General features: G+C 39.7%; 1 long non-coding RNA gene across 1 annotated transcript; it reads left to right on the plus strand.

Annotated features, from left to right (window-relative positions):
* Nucleotides 1-11: 11 nt before the first annotated feature.
* On the plus strand, nt 12-11,447 carry LOC109499105. Its single transcript, XR_002156242.2, has 2 exons — nt 12-599; nt 10,957-11,447. It is a non-coding gene; the product is annotated as an uncharacterized LOC109499105 (long non-coding RNA).
* The last annotated feature ends 270 nt before the right edge of the window (nt 11,448-11,717 follow it).

Consider the following 11,717-nt stretch of genomic DNA (forward strand, 5'->3'; position numbering starts at 1 on the left):
CTTTGAAAAAGAGTCCCACCCCATACTGCTGTCCCCAGCCGGATTTGTGCCCTCTTCAGCTCGGTTTTGCTTTGCCGAGCCATCCCTCCCTCTCGGTCCCTGGGCGGAGGGTTGAATCTGGGCGTCGGCTTTCCGCGATTGATCCGGAGGGGAAAGACAGGGAGTGATAGGCTTGAGAGGCGGAAGGAGACGGTTTCTGGTCGCATTGCACCTTTTAAAGGTCCCCATTTGTTTTGTTTTCGCTGTTTTGAAAAGTCCGCCCAAAGCAGCCAGCTCTCCGATTGGATACTGGTACAGAGATCAGAATGCTGAGCATCTGATGCACTCTAGAATCCGGATTGGCTAACTGATTAGCCTTTGAGTCCTCTGATTGGCTTTCGTCTTATCCGGAGCCTCTATCTTCCTTGGGGCCTTAGCAACTCTAGGGTCTGGATTGCGCATGCCTGATGGCTCCGGAGGAATTTATAGACCTTACCCGGGGGTCTAGTCCCTCCCACCCCCACCTCCACTCGTCCTGGGGATATGCCACTCTACGCTCTTGCCTTAGAAGAGCCGTAACAGCTAGAAAACATTTATTTGTTCTGCGGGTCCACTTTACGGTAATAGTCAATCAAGTTATTATAAAATTTTGGGGGTGTTTACTGAAATATTTACAAGTAAAACGCTATCTCGTGTTCGCTTTAAAGTTTTTCCTACCAAGAGGAAAACAATGGAGATGATAAGTGAAACGAAATTGGGAAAACGTTAAGAGGTGATGAAGGTGGGAGATGGGTACAAGAGTGTTGGTTATAAGTATTCTTTTTACTTTCATGTGCCTTCAGATTTTTCCATGTACAAGAGGGTACTTAAAAAAACAACTTAATCTGTGTATGTGGATAAGGGCACATAAACTTTTAATCATTATATATCATGCCTCCAGAGGTTGTCATTGTGCTGTTGTTTTAATGAAGACTCCCAGAGGCTTCTTGGTCTCAGGCACCCATAAATTATAACTTATTGTCCATTATAATTAACGTTATTAAGAGGCCACACCTCTTATGAAGCAGAGCAAAAAGGCAAAACAAAGGGTGCCTTAGGCCAGAGAAACAAACCTGCACACAGAATGTCTTTGAGAGGTGTAAGAGACTCCCTTCTAACATTTATACTTTCTTCACTTTCTCTGTCAATTCCCAGCCACAGTCAGCCAAATACACAAATCAGTAAATAGTAGGTTCTTGAGTTCTCATCTAAGAAATCAGCCCTGAGGAACAGATTCTCTTTTCTGTTCATCTGCATGTTTTCTGTGAATTGTTTTATTACTTGTAGAATATGAGAAATCATACAACACTGCTTTAGAAGCAGATTTCTTTTCAGAGCAGCTAAGGAAGTTTAGAAATAGATTCCTATGCATATTAGAGGGGACTAGACACGAGAGTCTCCAGCACAAGAGCAACTGAGTGGAAGGGAAACTCAAAGAGCAAATCCTATTTTAGAAAAAAAATAAAATTACATTAACAGACTACTTTTAAATGATTTACAGACTGCATAATTTTGTGCAATGCCTGTGATCTTGTAAACACTATTAAAACTATTGTTTTTATTTGACATAAACTTTTTGCTGGAAATCTGTGCTGAAAAACATAGGTGAGGATATGTAACTAATATGGAAAATAAAGCTAAGATTAGAATTAAGTAGATAACAGCTCATTGCGGTATATAAGGAGGCTCCAGAGACAGAAAGCAGCTGGAGAGAAAACATACACCTCAAGAGAAAGGAGAGTTTGTGGCCAAAACATGAAAACTTTTTTCAAGTAGGAGGGCAAAGATAGAAAAGGAACATAAAATAAGTGATGTGAAAGAGGAAATGTAAAATTATGTGGTAGACGATTTTTTAAATAGAGGTGGTATAAGGCAAAAGAAAGAGATCAAAAAATTGTACTTGACTTAGATCACTGTTATAAAGTTGTACAAAATGTATACTCTATGATATTTCATAATTGGGTTTTTTTTTTAATCTTTTATCAGGCAGCCTTTTGAATGATGAGCTGTTCTCTAAGAGTAAGACAAGAAAGCTTGGTAATCTGTGTTCAATTTCCTGCTCTCCGCAGGCTCTATTCAGTAAGGGAGAAAAGACTGATCAACTTGTCCAGTATGGAGCCCTTTACCCACCTCAGTCCACTTACCTTTTTAAGATAAAGGAAATAGCAATCATCAAAAAAGAGTGGACAAGTAGTTACATCATCCTCTTTTTCAAAACACCTCCTTTTAACAACAATGATATTCTGATAATGCAAGTTTTCTTTTGTTATGCTCATTTTTTTGGTTATTAATATGGCCTTCATTTTTTTATTTTAATTTTTAAATCTTTTTTTTTTTTTTTCAGAGAGCAAGAATGAGCATGTGCATGATAGGGGTGGGGGAAAGGGACAGAGGGAGAGAGAGAATCTTAAGCAGGCTCCATGCTTGGTGCAGAGCCTGATGGCAGGGCTTGATCCCATCACCCTGGGATCAGGACCTGGGCAGAAACCAGGAGTGAGACGCTCTACCAACTGAGCCATCCAGGCGCCCGAAGCCTTTATTTTTTAATCTTTAAAATTTTTAAATAAGTTATTTTTGAGAGAGAGAGAGAGAGAGAGAGAGAGAGAGAAGGGATGGGGCAGAGAGAGGGAGAGAATCCAAACAGTATCCCTGTTATAGCACAGAACCCAATGTGGGGCTCAACCCCATCAACCATGAGATTAGGACCTGAGGTGAAATCACGAGTCAGACACTTAACAGACTGAGCCACCCAGGTGTCCCAAATTTTTAAACTTTTTTAATGACAGACTTTCTCCAGGCTCCATTTGTCTGCTCTTATCACTTAAGTTTACTTTCCTGCAGCTGTGGGTCTTATTTATTTAAAAGACATTTTCCTCTAGGTACCTTTCAGCTACCTTTCAGTGTTTCCTAAGCTTTCTTGGGGGCGACTTTCCTGCATTAGGCACGCATACGAAACAGGGAATCAAAAATCTGGCAGTTCCTGGGATGCCTGGGTGGCTCAATCTGTTAAGTGTCTGACTTGGGCTCAGGTCATGATCTCATGGTTCATGAGTTCAAGCCCTGTGTTGGGCTCTGTGCTGACAGTTCAGGGGAAAAAAAAAAAGGAATCTGGCAGTCCCCAAAAAGGACTTTGAGGGGATTTATTTCATTACAAGATACTTGGTGTTCTACAGCACAGTGATAGGGGTGCAGTGTGATTGGGTAATAATCTGTCCCCAATAACCCCATGAAGGTCAGACAGGGAACTTGTCCTCAGTGACATCTGAGACTGTGAAACTAGAAAGTGGGCACAGAGCAGGAAATAAACAGCACACCCACAGAAACACAGCCTTCATTCAGCGAATCCTTGACTCTTGAGGAGTGTCCTTCAAACCACTCAGCACTTAAGCTTCTACCTTGGAAATAAAATAGAGTATTTCCACGCAGCTGCTGCACTGCTTCCCTTAGTGCTTTATACTTGGACTTTCCCTGAACTTTGTAAGGCATCAGAATCCCCATACCACTTTTCTGATAACATCTTTCTTCTTACAAATGGTAGTTTTAAACAATGAATCCTAACTTTTTATTTAACAGACATTTAATGAATATATACTAGATACCAGGCATAGTACTAGGCCTCAGGGATACAAAAATAGGTAAATAAAACACAGTCCCAGAATATCCCCAGAATATGCTAGTACATCTGAAGTGTAGGGCAAATGCCCTAGCCGAGGGATCTGAATGCCTGACTTTGAGTCCCAGCTTTCTTTTTTAAAAAAATTTTTTAACGTTTATTTATTTTTAAGAGAGAGAGAGAGAGACAGAGTGTGAATGGGAGAGGGGCAGAGAGAGAGGGAAACACAGAATCTGAAGCAGGCCTCAGGTTCTGAGCTGTCAGCACAGCCTGATGCGGGGCTTGAACCCACGAACTGTGAGCTGGTGACCTGAGCCGAAGTCAAACGCTTAACTGACTGAGCCATCCAGGCACCCCCTTACTTAGTAGAAATAGTACCTTAAATACCTTGAATAATGTGAATTGTACTGAACCTCAACTTTGTAATCTGGAAAGAAAAATAGGGAGGAATAATCACCAGGGGCAGTTGTTTCCTCTTCATATGTAAAGAAACGTTTGTAAAAGCACTTTTACTATATCCACCTATGTATGCTGTCAGGACTTTCACAATGCTGTGACTTCTTGAGGGAAAAGAAGGGACCATCCCTAGCTTTGTCAAAGGAATCTAATAGCAAGCAGCCCTGAAAGGAAACAACCTCAGGATGGGGACTGGTAAAGCTGACATAATGCCACACTCCCTCTTCCACTCATGCACTATTTCTGGCTCTGAGCCTTGGCTAGTTTCTGTCATTTAGGTGTTTTGCAGACCCAAACCCCCTGTTTAGATTAACCTTGCTAGCAGAACCTGGCAAAGGGGACAGGAATGCTTTCTGGAGGGAAAGGAACAGGGAAAACATAAACTAACCTGGGGTGCCATCTTGAAGTAATTCAGGTTTTCAACCAAGTGCTCATTTTTTTAAATCTGAACTTGAAGGAATGAGATGATTTTATATGCAGACAATTAATTCCTTTCTTCAAGCAATCAATAAATGAGTGAACATCTCATATATTCTGCCTTGTGACTTTTTCTCATAGACAAGCCCCCAAATCTGAAATTAGCGAATTCAACATTTACCATTTATTTACTATATATAGAACTTGTTGTTTTTGTTGTTGTCAATGTTGGAGCATGTTGTATCTTTCAGAGGGAGTGTTTATCCATGAGAGGGTTAGTGATATTCATAATACAGTTAATCCCCCAAAAGTGATGTGCTCAGCCTTGGAATTGTGGGACCTACCACACGGTAGGGACCTTCTGAAGAGACCTTTTGCCAGCCAGCCAGGTTGGGCCCTCCCAGTCCTACTATCCTGCAAGTGAGTCAGCCTTATAAGAACTATCTCTGAAAAACCCTCGAACTCAATGCACATTTATCCTCAGTGTCCTGACTCATTACTTAGTGTCCAGAACTCTTTCTGTTACGCTAAAGTTAACTGAAATAAATGGAGTAGCTTTGACATGGCATGGAGAGATGGGTAAGGGAGCATGCAACCGATAATTTGGCAATTCTTGAAATCAGAGATGATTATCTCAAAATGGTATATCTGTCCCAAAGCAAATATATTTTAAGTGGTCCAGGCTGCATTCTGGGACATTGTACATTATTATTTACATAACACATTCTTCTTTTATGACTTGTTCCAAGAACCATAACCTAAGTCAGATATTTCCTGTCTTTTCTTGCCATCACAGCACTCTGGGAAGTTGATACTGTCAGTAAAGAATCATTTAGGAGACATCTGTTGAATACATCGTCTTAATGCTAAAGGAAGTTTTCATTTTCTGTGAAAGTAATTATCACTTATTTTAATCTCAGATGAAAAGGCAATTGACATTTAAGATGATATGAATAAGTAATATAAGCTTAAATTTTGCTTTTGTTATTTTAAAGTGTCTTCAAAATGAAGGATTTTTTTTTTAATTTCTAAGAAGAAAGGTTGCATAATTTCAAAGATCCTCAGGTCTGCTTAATTACATATATTATGTTTTTTAACCACACTCTGAATAAGAAATTCTGTCTACATTCAAGAACAGAACTTTTTTTTTTTTTTAATTTACATCCAAATTACGTAGCATATGGTGCAACAATGATTTCAGGAGTAGATTCCTAAATGCCCCTTACCCATTTAGCCCATACCCCCTCCCACAACCCCTCTAGTAGCCCTCTGTTTGTTTTCCATATTTAAGAGTCTCTTATGTTTTGTCCCTCTCCCTGTTTTTATATTTTTGCCTCCCTTCCCTTATGTTCATCTGAACAGAACTAAATTTTTAAGGAGGGGTCGAAGCTTTCCAATTTAGAGGAGTTCTCTCTAGGAAAAAAGAGTAGGACTAACACTACAAAATGAGATACGAGCGTGAATGTTTATTTAAGATGAAGCAAATCAAGAAAAATTGTAAATTTTTAAAAGCTGATATATGCTAACTGGCCCAGTTACTTATTGCTGTGCAGTGAATCGCCCTAAAACTTAATGGCTTAAAATAACGATAATCTTATTATTGTCACTCACAGTTCTCAGTTGGGCTGAGCTCAGTGATGCAGTCAGGCCTTTCTCAGGGTCCTTCATGAAGTTGCATTGAGATGGTGGTTGGGGCTGGAGCCATCTTGTGGCTTGCTCCGTCACATGTCCGGAGTGGGGGCTGACTGTGGGCTGAATGAGGCTGGTGGCCAGAATGCCGACATGTGTGGCCCTTTCTCTGTGGTCTTTTTACTTCCTCACAGCATGGTGACAAGGCTTAAAGAAACCCAGGTGAACGCTGCGGCTCCTTTTACAAACTGCCCCTGGCAATCACATTGTTTCTATACTAGTTTCATACTGCTACTATAACAAATCACCATAAATTTAGTGACTCAAAACTACACAAATGTATTATTTTGTAGTTCTGGGGGTCAAAAATTTGAAATGAGTCTCACTAGGCTCAAATCAAGGTGTTGGCAGAGCTGTGTTCCTTCTGGAGCCTTCTATGGAAGAAACATTTCCTTGCCTTTTCCAGCTTCTTAAGACCATCACATTCCTTGGCTTGTAGCCCCTTTCTTTATCTTCAAAGCCAGTATCCTAGAATCTTCAAATCCTTCTCAACTCGGACTCTTCTGCCTTCCTTTTCCCCTTTTGAATATCTTTGTGACCTTTCTCATTCACAGTATGAGCTGTAAAACTTCAGGGCATCATTGAAAACTAGCCAGCTTGTCTGTTTCCTTATTGCAGAAACATATTTTGAGTTTTATGTTATCTGTGTCAACATCAATATTTTATATCAAATCAGCAATACATTTTTATTAATAAACTGCTCAATGCATGGTTATAAAACTCTTTGCCAAAGTTAATCGCTTCAAACTCTCCGATTACCTCTTCATAAGATAATATTGTAATATAATTTCCTATAGAATTTTGTAAAATTTAGTCTTTCCTCAAGCATGGCTTAAAAATTAAAATAAAAAAATTGTTGCTACCTTAAGATATTTCTTTCAGTTTTATGACTCATTAGGAATATCATAATACATGAAAAAAACTGGATAAAGTTTTTCTTAAATAAGACATCAATCCTAAAGTATAATATTTGCATGTTTCTAAGTTAAAAATAGTTAAAGTGGTATGTCCCCAGATAAACTTCCCCTTAGCCAGATCCCAAGATACTGGTGGACACTCAAATACCTCCAAACACAGGAGAAAATGGTGCAGTGGAATTTGACATGGAGAGAGACAGCAGCCTTAACTGACTACAATTAAAATGTCTTCCTTTTGCAAAACTAAACAAAAAAGGGGGGGGGGCTCTGCTAGACCCCCACCCCCCTGCCCCGAGACCTCAGGAAGAGCCTGTGCAAGTGAGGTCCTCTAAAGCGACACAATAAATCCACATCAGCTTCACAATAAATCCACACTTAGTAATCAATAATTAACTGTCAACCATTATACTAAGTGATTTATATGTATTGACATAATTTTAATGGCTGTAACACACATAGAGGCAGAAAAAGAGGTCTGGAGAGTTTAAGTAACTTGATCCCACACCAGGTACTGGTGGATTCAGGTGGATTCAGTATGCACTAGCAGACTCCATGACCCACACTCCTTTTTTTTCTTTTAAAGAATTTTTTTAAAGTTTATTTATTTTGAAAGAGAGAGAGAGCCAGAGGCGAGGGGGCAGAGAGAGAGAAATGGAGAGAGAATCCAGCAGGCTCTGCACCACCAGTGCAGAGAGCCCCATGAGAGGCTTGAACTCATGAACCGTGAGATCATAACCTGAGCCAAAGTCAGCCGCTTAACTGACAGAGCCACCCAAGCGCCTCTATGACCTCACATTCTTAACCACTATTTTACATAGTGATTCTGGTATCAGGAAGAAGGAGCATAAAACTCCAAATTTGGACATAAGCTTGCTCCATTTAGTGCATTTCTTCTAAAATTCATGTAAAATGGTTGCATCAGTAGTTTAGGTTAGCCTAAATCAAGGCAATTTAGATTTGGATGTTTTACTAAGAAAATTAATAATTAGCCACCTGCATACTTGTGCAATGTGTTTTTCTTTTGTTGTTGTTATTTTTTTCTTAAATAGCAAGAAATTGGATTTTTCTCTGCCAAAGTAATCTGAAAAGAAGTTGTCCAGGGGTGTCTGGGTGACTCAGCTGGTTAAGCATCCAACTCTTGGTTTCAGCTCAGGTCATGATCTCATGGTTCATGGGTTTGAACCCTCTGTAGGGGTCTGCACTGACAGAGTGGAGCCTGCTTGGGATTCTCTCTCTTCCTTTCTCTCTGCCCCTCCTCTCTCTCTCTCTCTCTCTCTCTCTCTCAAAATAAATAAATAAACTTAAGAAAAGAAAAAAGAAATTGTCCAGAGAGAGACCAGACCTACCTGGATTAACTCTTCCCTGGAATTTTGAATTAATGTGTTTCTAACGAAGAGGCCAATTGTTTGAGCACAATTTCACCACTCCAATCACAGGAAAGCCAATAAGGGAAGAAAAAAGTGGCACTTTCTCCTCTGCCTTTCTTTAGACATTGCAGGGAGATGTCTAAAGACTTAAAACATCATGTGAGAAGGTCATATCGGTAGTTGGCAAACGTCCGAGCACTAGAGGGAAACTGCTGCTGTGTTCCTACTGGTCTTAATAAGGGGCTATTTTGCAGATATCTGGGCTGTTTTCCATCTTAGGATATGTAAATATTTTTTCTCTTTATAACAGAAGATTGTAATCAGCAAATACTCTGATTGCCCTACCATGGTTAGTTGTACTCTCCTCAGAACCTTCATGAGGAAGTCAAGCTCTCTAATCATTCACTGCTAAAAATAGCAGTTTTGAGCTTTACTGCCTGCGCTGGACAGAAGGAAGGTGGACCTGAGGAGGGGTAGCACAAATACTGTGTGGAAGATACTTCTCTTGGCATGAACCCAGAGGTTACCAATTTACTGTGCTTATTGTGTTGTGCAATGTTTGTAAGTTTTTATGATGGACATAAAATCTGATCTTCTATTTAAACACAATAGAAACTTATTGACTCATTCTGCATGAAGATTAGCCTCTAGAATATTCAGGTTTTTGTAGCCATGTGTTTTATAAGTGTAGCCCACACTGCATTTTAAAATTGTTGCTGCTTCTTTGTTCAATTTAATAAACATTAACAGGGCAGCTGCTCTATAGGAGGCACAGTGGTAGAAATAAGAGATACAAAGTCGCTACGGTTAAACACTGCCCACAAGGAGCTCCCAGCCTAGTAGGGGAGAATCAAGTCTACAAATAACAATATTACTCTGTGATCTAGGACTGTGCCCAAAGTATAGCAAACAAGACCTGGGAACAAGTTGTATCAAGAGGGGGAAAGGAGATTAGGTAAATTCGTATATAGGACAGGATTATTGCTTGCTTCTAGAAAAGTTGCTTTTACTCTACGGCTCTATCTTCTCCATTCAACTCAGAATGTTGTATTTATTTTTAAAACTGAGCTGTTTCTGGGGCACCTGGGTGGCTCAGTCGGTTGAGCATCCGACTTCAGCTCAGGTCATGATCTCATGGTCCGATAGTTCGATCCCCGCAACGGGCTCTGTGCTGACAGCTCAGAGCCTGGAGCCTGCTTTGGATTCTGTGTCTCCCTCTCTCTCTGCCCCTCCCCCACTCATGCTCGCGCGCGCTCTCTCTCTCTCTCTCTCTCTCTCTCTCTCTCTGTTGAAAATAAATAAACATTAAAAAAAAAAAAAAAACTGAGCTGCTTCTGTCCTGAGAACAGATTAGGAGCATCTAAGTTTCTCAGGTGTTCATGTTGGTAGAACTTCTACCTTCAGAATGTTCTTTTAACACTGGTGTTTGTCAGGTATTTGTGATATTCATTATCTTAACTAAAACTACTTCAAATTACATTTTATGACTTATTTAGGCTAAGTAGAATATTGCCATTTCCCTATAAATGGATTCCTTTAATGTATTTTAATTATGAAGATAATAAAAACACATTAGAGAAAATATGGAAAAAGGAATCACCTATAACCAAACCATCCTACACAACTAATGTTATTGTGGTGATGTAAAATCTGCTGGTCTCTTTTCTAATGTTCTAAAAAAATTTTTTTTTTAATGTTTATTTTTGAGAGAGAGAGACAGCACGAGCAGGGGAGAGGCAGACACAGAATGAGAAGCAGGCTCCAGGCTCTGAGCTGTCAGCACAGAGAGCCCAACGTGGAGCTTGAACCCACGAACTGTGAGATCATGACCAGAGCCAAAGTAGGACGCTTAACTGACTGAGCCACCCAGATGCCTCTCTTTTCTGATGTTTTTAAAAAATCATACTGCTGAGGGCCCCCTGGGTGGCTCAGTTGGTTAAACGTCCGACTTTGGCTCAGGTCATGATCTCGAAGTTCGTGAATTCAAGCCCCACATCGGGCTTTGTGGTGACAGCCCGGAGCCTGGAGCCTGTTTCTGATTCTGTGTCTCCTTCTCTCTCTGCCCCTCCCCTGCTCGTGCTCTGTCTCTCAATAATAAATAAACGTAAAAAATTTTTTAAAAAGTCATACTGCTGAAATATACACACGAGAGTATGTATAGTTTACACACCATTTAAAGACTGATGATAAAACAAGTGATATATCCACCACTCAAGTTAATATATAGAGAATATAATCTGTACCTTTGAAGCCTCTGGATGCCTTACTGGGGTCACATCTCCCACTCTCTCTAAAAGTAGTTCTAGTACTAAATTTTCAGTTAATCATTCTCTTCCTTTAAAAAATAGATTGGTTTATGTGTATCCCTGAACAAAATATTGTTTTGTGTCTGAATTTTATGTAAGTAGAATCATATTGAATGCATTAGTCTGTGACTTCTTTCGACATTATGGTTTGTTGGTTTGTTTTCCTTTTTAAGAGAAAACCTGAATGGGAGCCCAGCCTCAGAACACTGGATGCTGTTAGCTTTTGCTGCCCTCCTGGATCAACTTTATGTTTTTGAGCTTCCTACATGTTTGCCTACAGCCATGGCAGTTTTAATTGCTGGATAATGTTACATTGTATGAAAATACCACATTCTATCCATTTTACTGTGGATGGATTTTGGATATCTTTCCAGTTTATCACGATTATAAAAACTGCTGCAATTCATGCCTCCCCCCCGCCCCACCACATCTCTTTGTACATACATCCAAGAGTTTTTCTATGTTAGATACCTATAAGTGGAATGTTTAAGCCTCAGGGCATGAGCATTTTCAACTGGATTGAGTAGCATCAATGGATTTCCTGAGAAGTTGAACTAACTTCCACTCCCATCAACTCTCTATGAGAGTTCCTGTGGTGACACATCCTCACCAACAGGTTACCTGTTTTTTGATACGTAAAAATAAAATTCAGAATGACTTACAAGTCTGTATCTTCTTCTTTATATAAAGCTAACCACAGAGCAGATGCTCAGTAAAAATTCTCTGGTTGCTAGATTTTGGAGACTATATTCTGGAAAATTCAAGACCACTATACTTAAACATACAAGTTCTATTTCCATAGATAAGAGAACGCTCTGCTTTTATTTTTAAATTAACAAATATGTACATACATAAACATATATGCAGACACATACATAACACTCAAACACAATATGTAATGCTTGATTATTAACAAAAAGCATGGGGGCAAAGA

This window comes from Felis catus, chromosome B1 (assembly GCF_018350175.1).
Source record: "Felis catus isolate Fca126 chromosome B1, F.catus_Fca126_mat1.0, whole genome shotgun sequence".
Lineage (NCBI taxonomy): Eukaryota > Metazoa > Chordata > Mammalia > Carnivora > Felidae > Felis > Felis catus.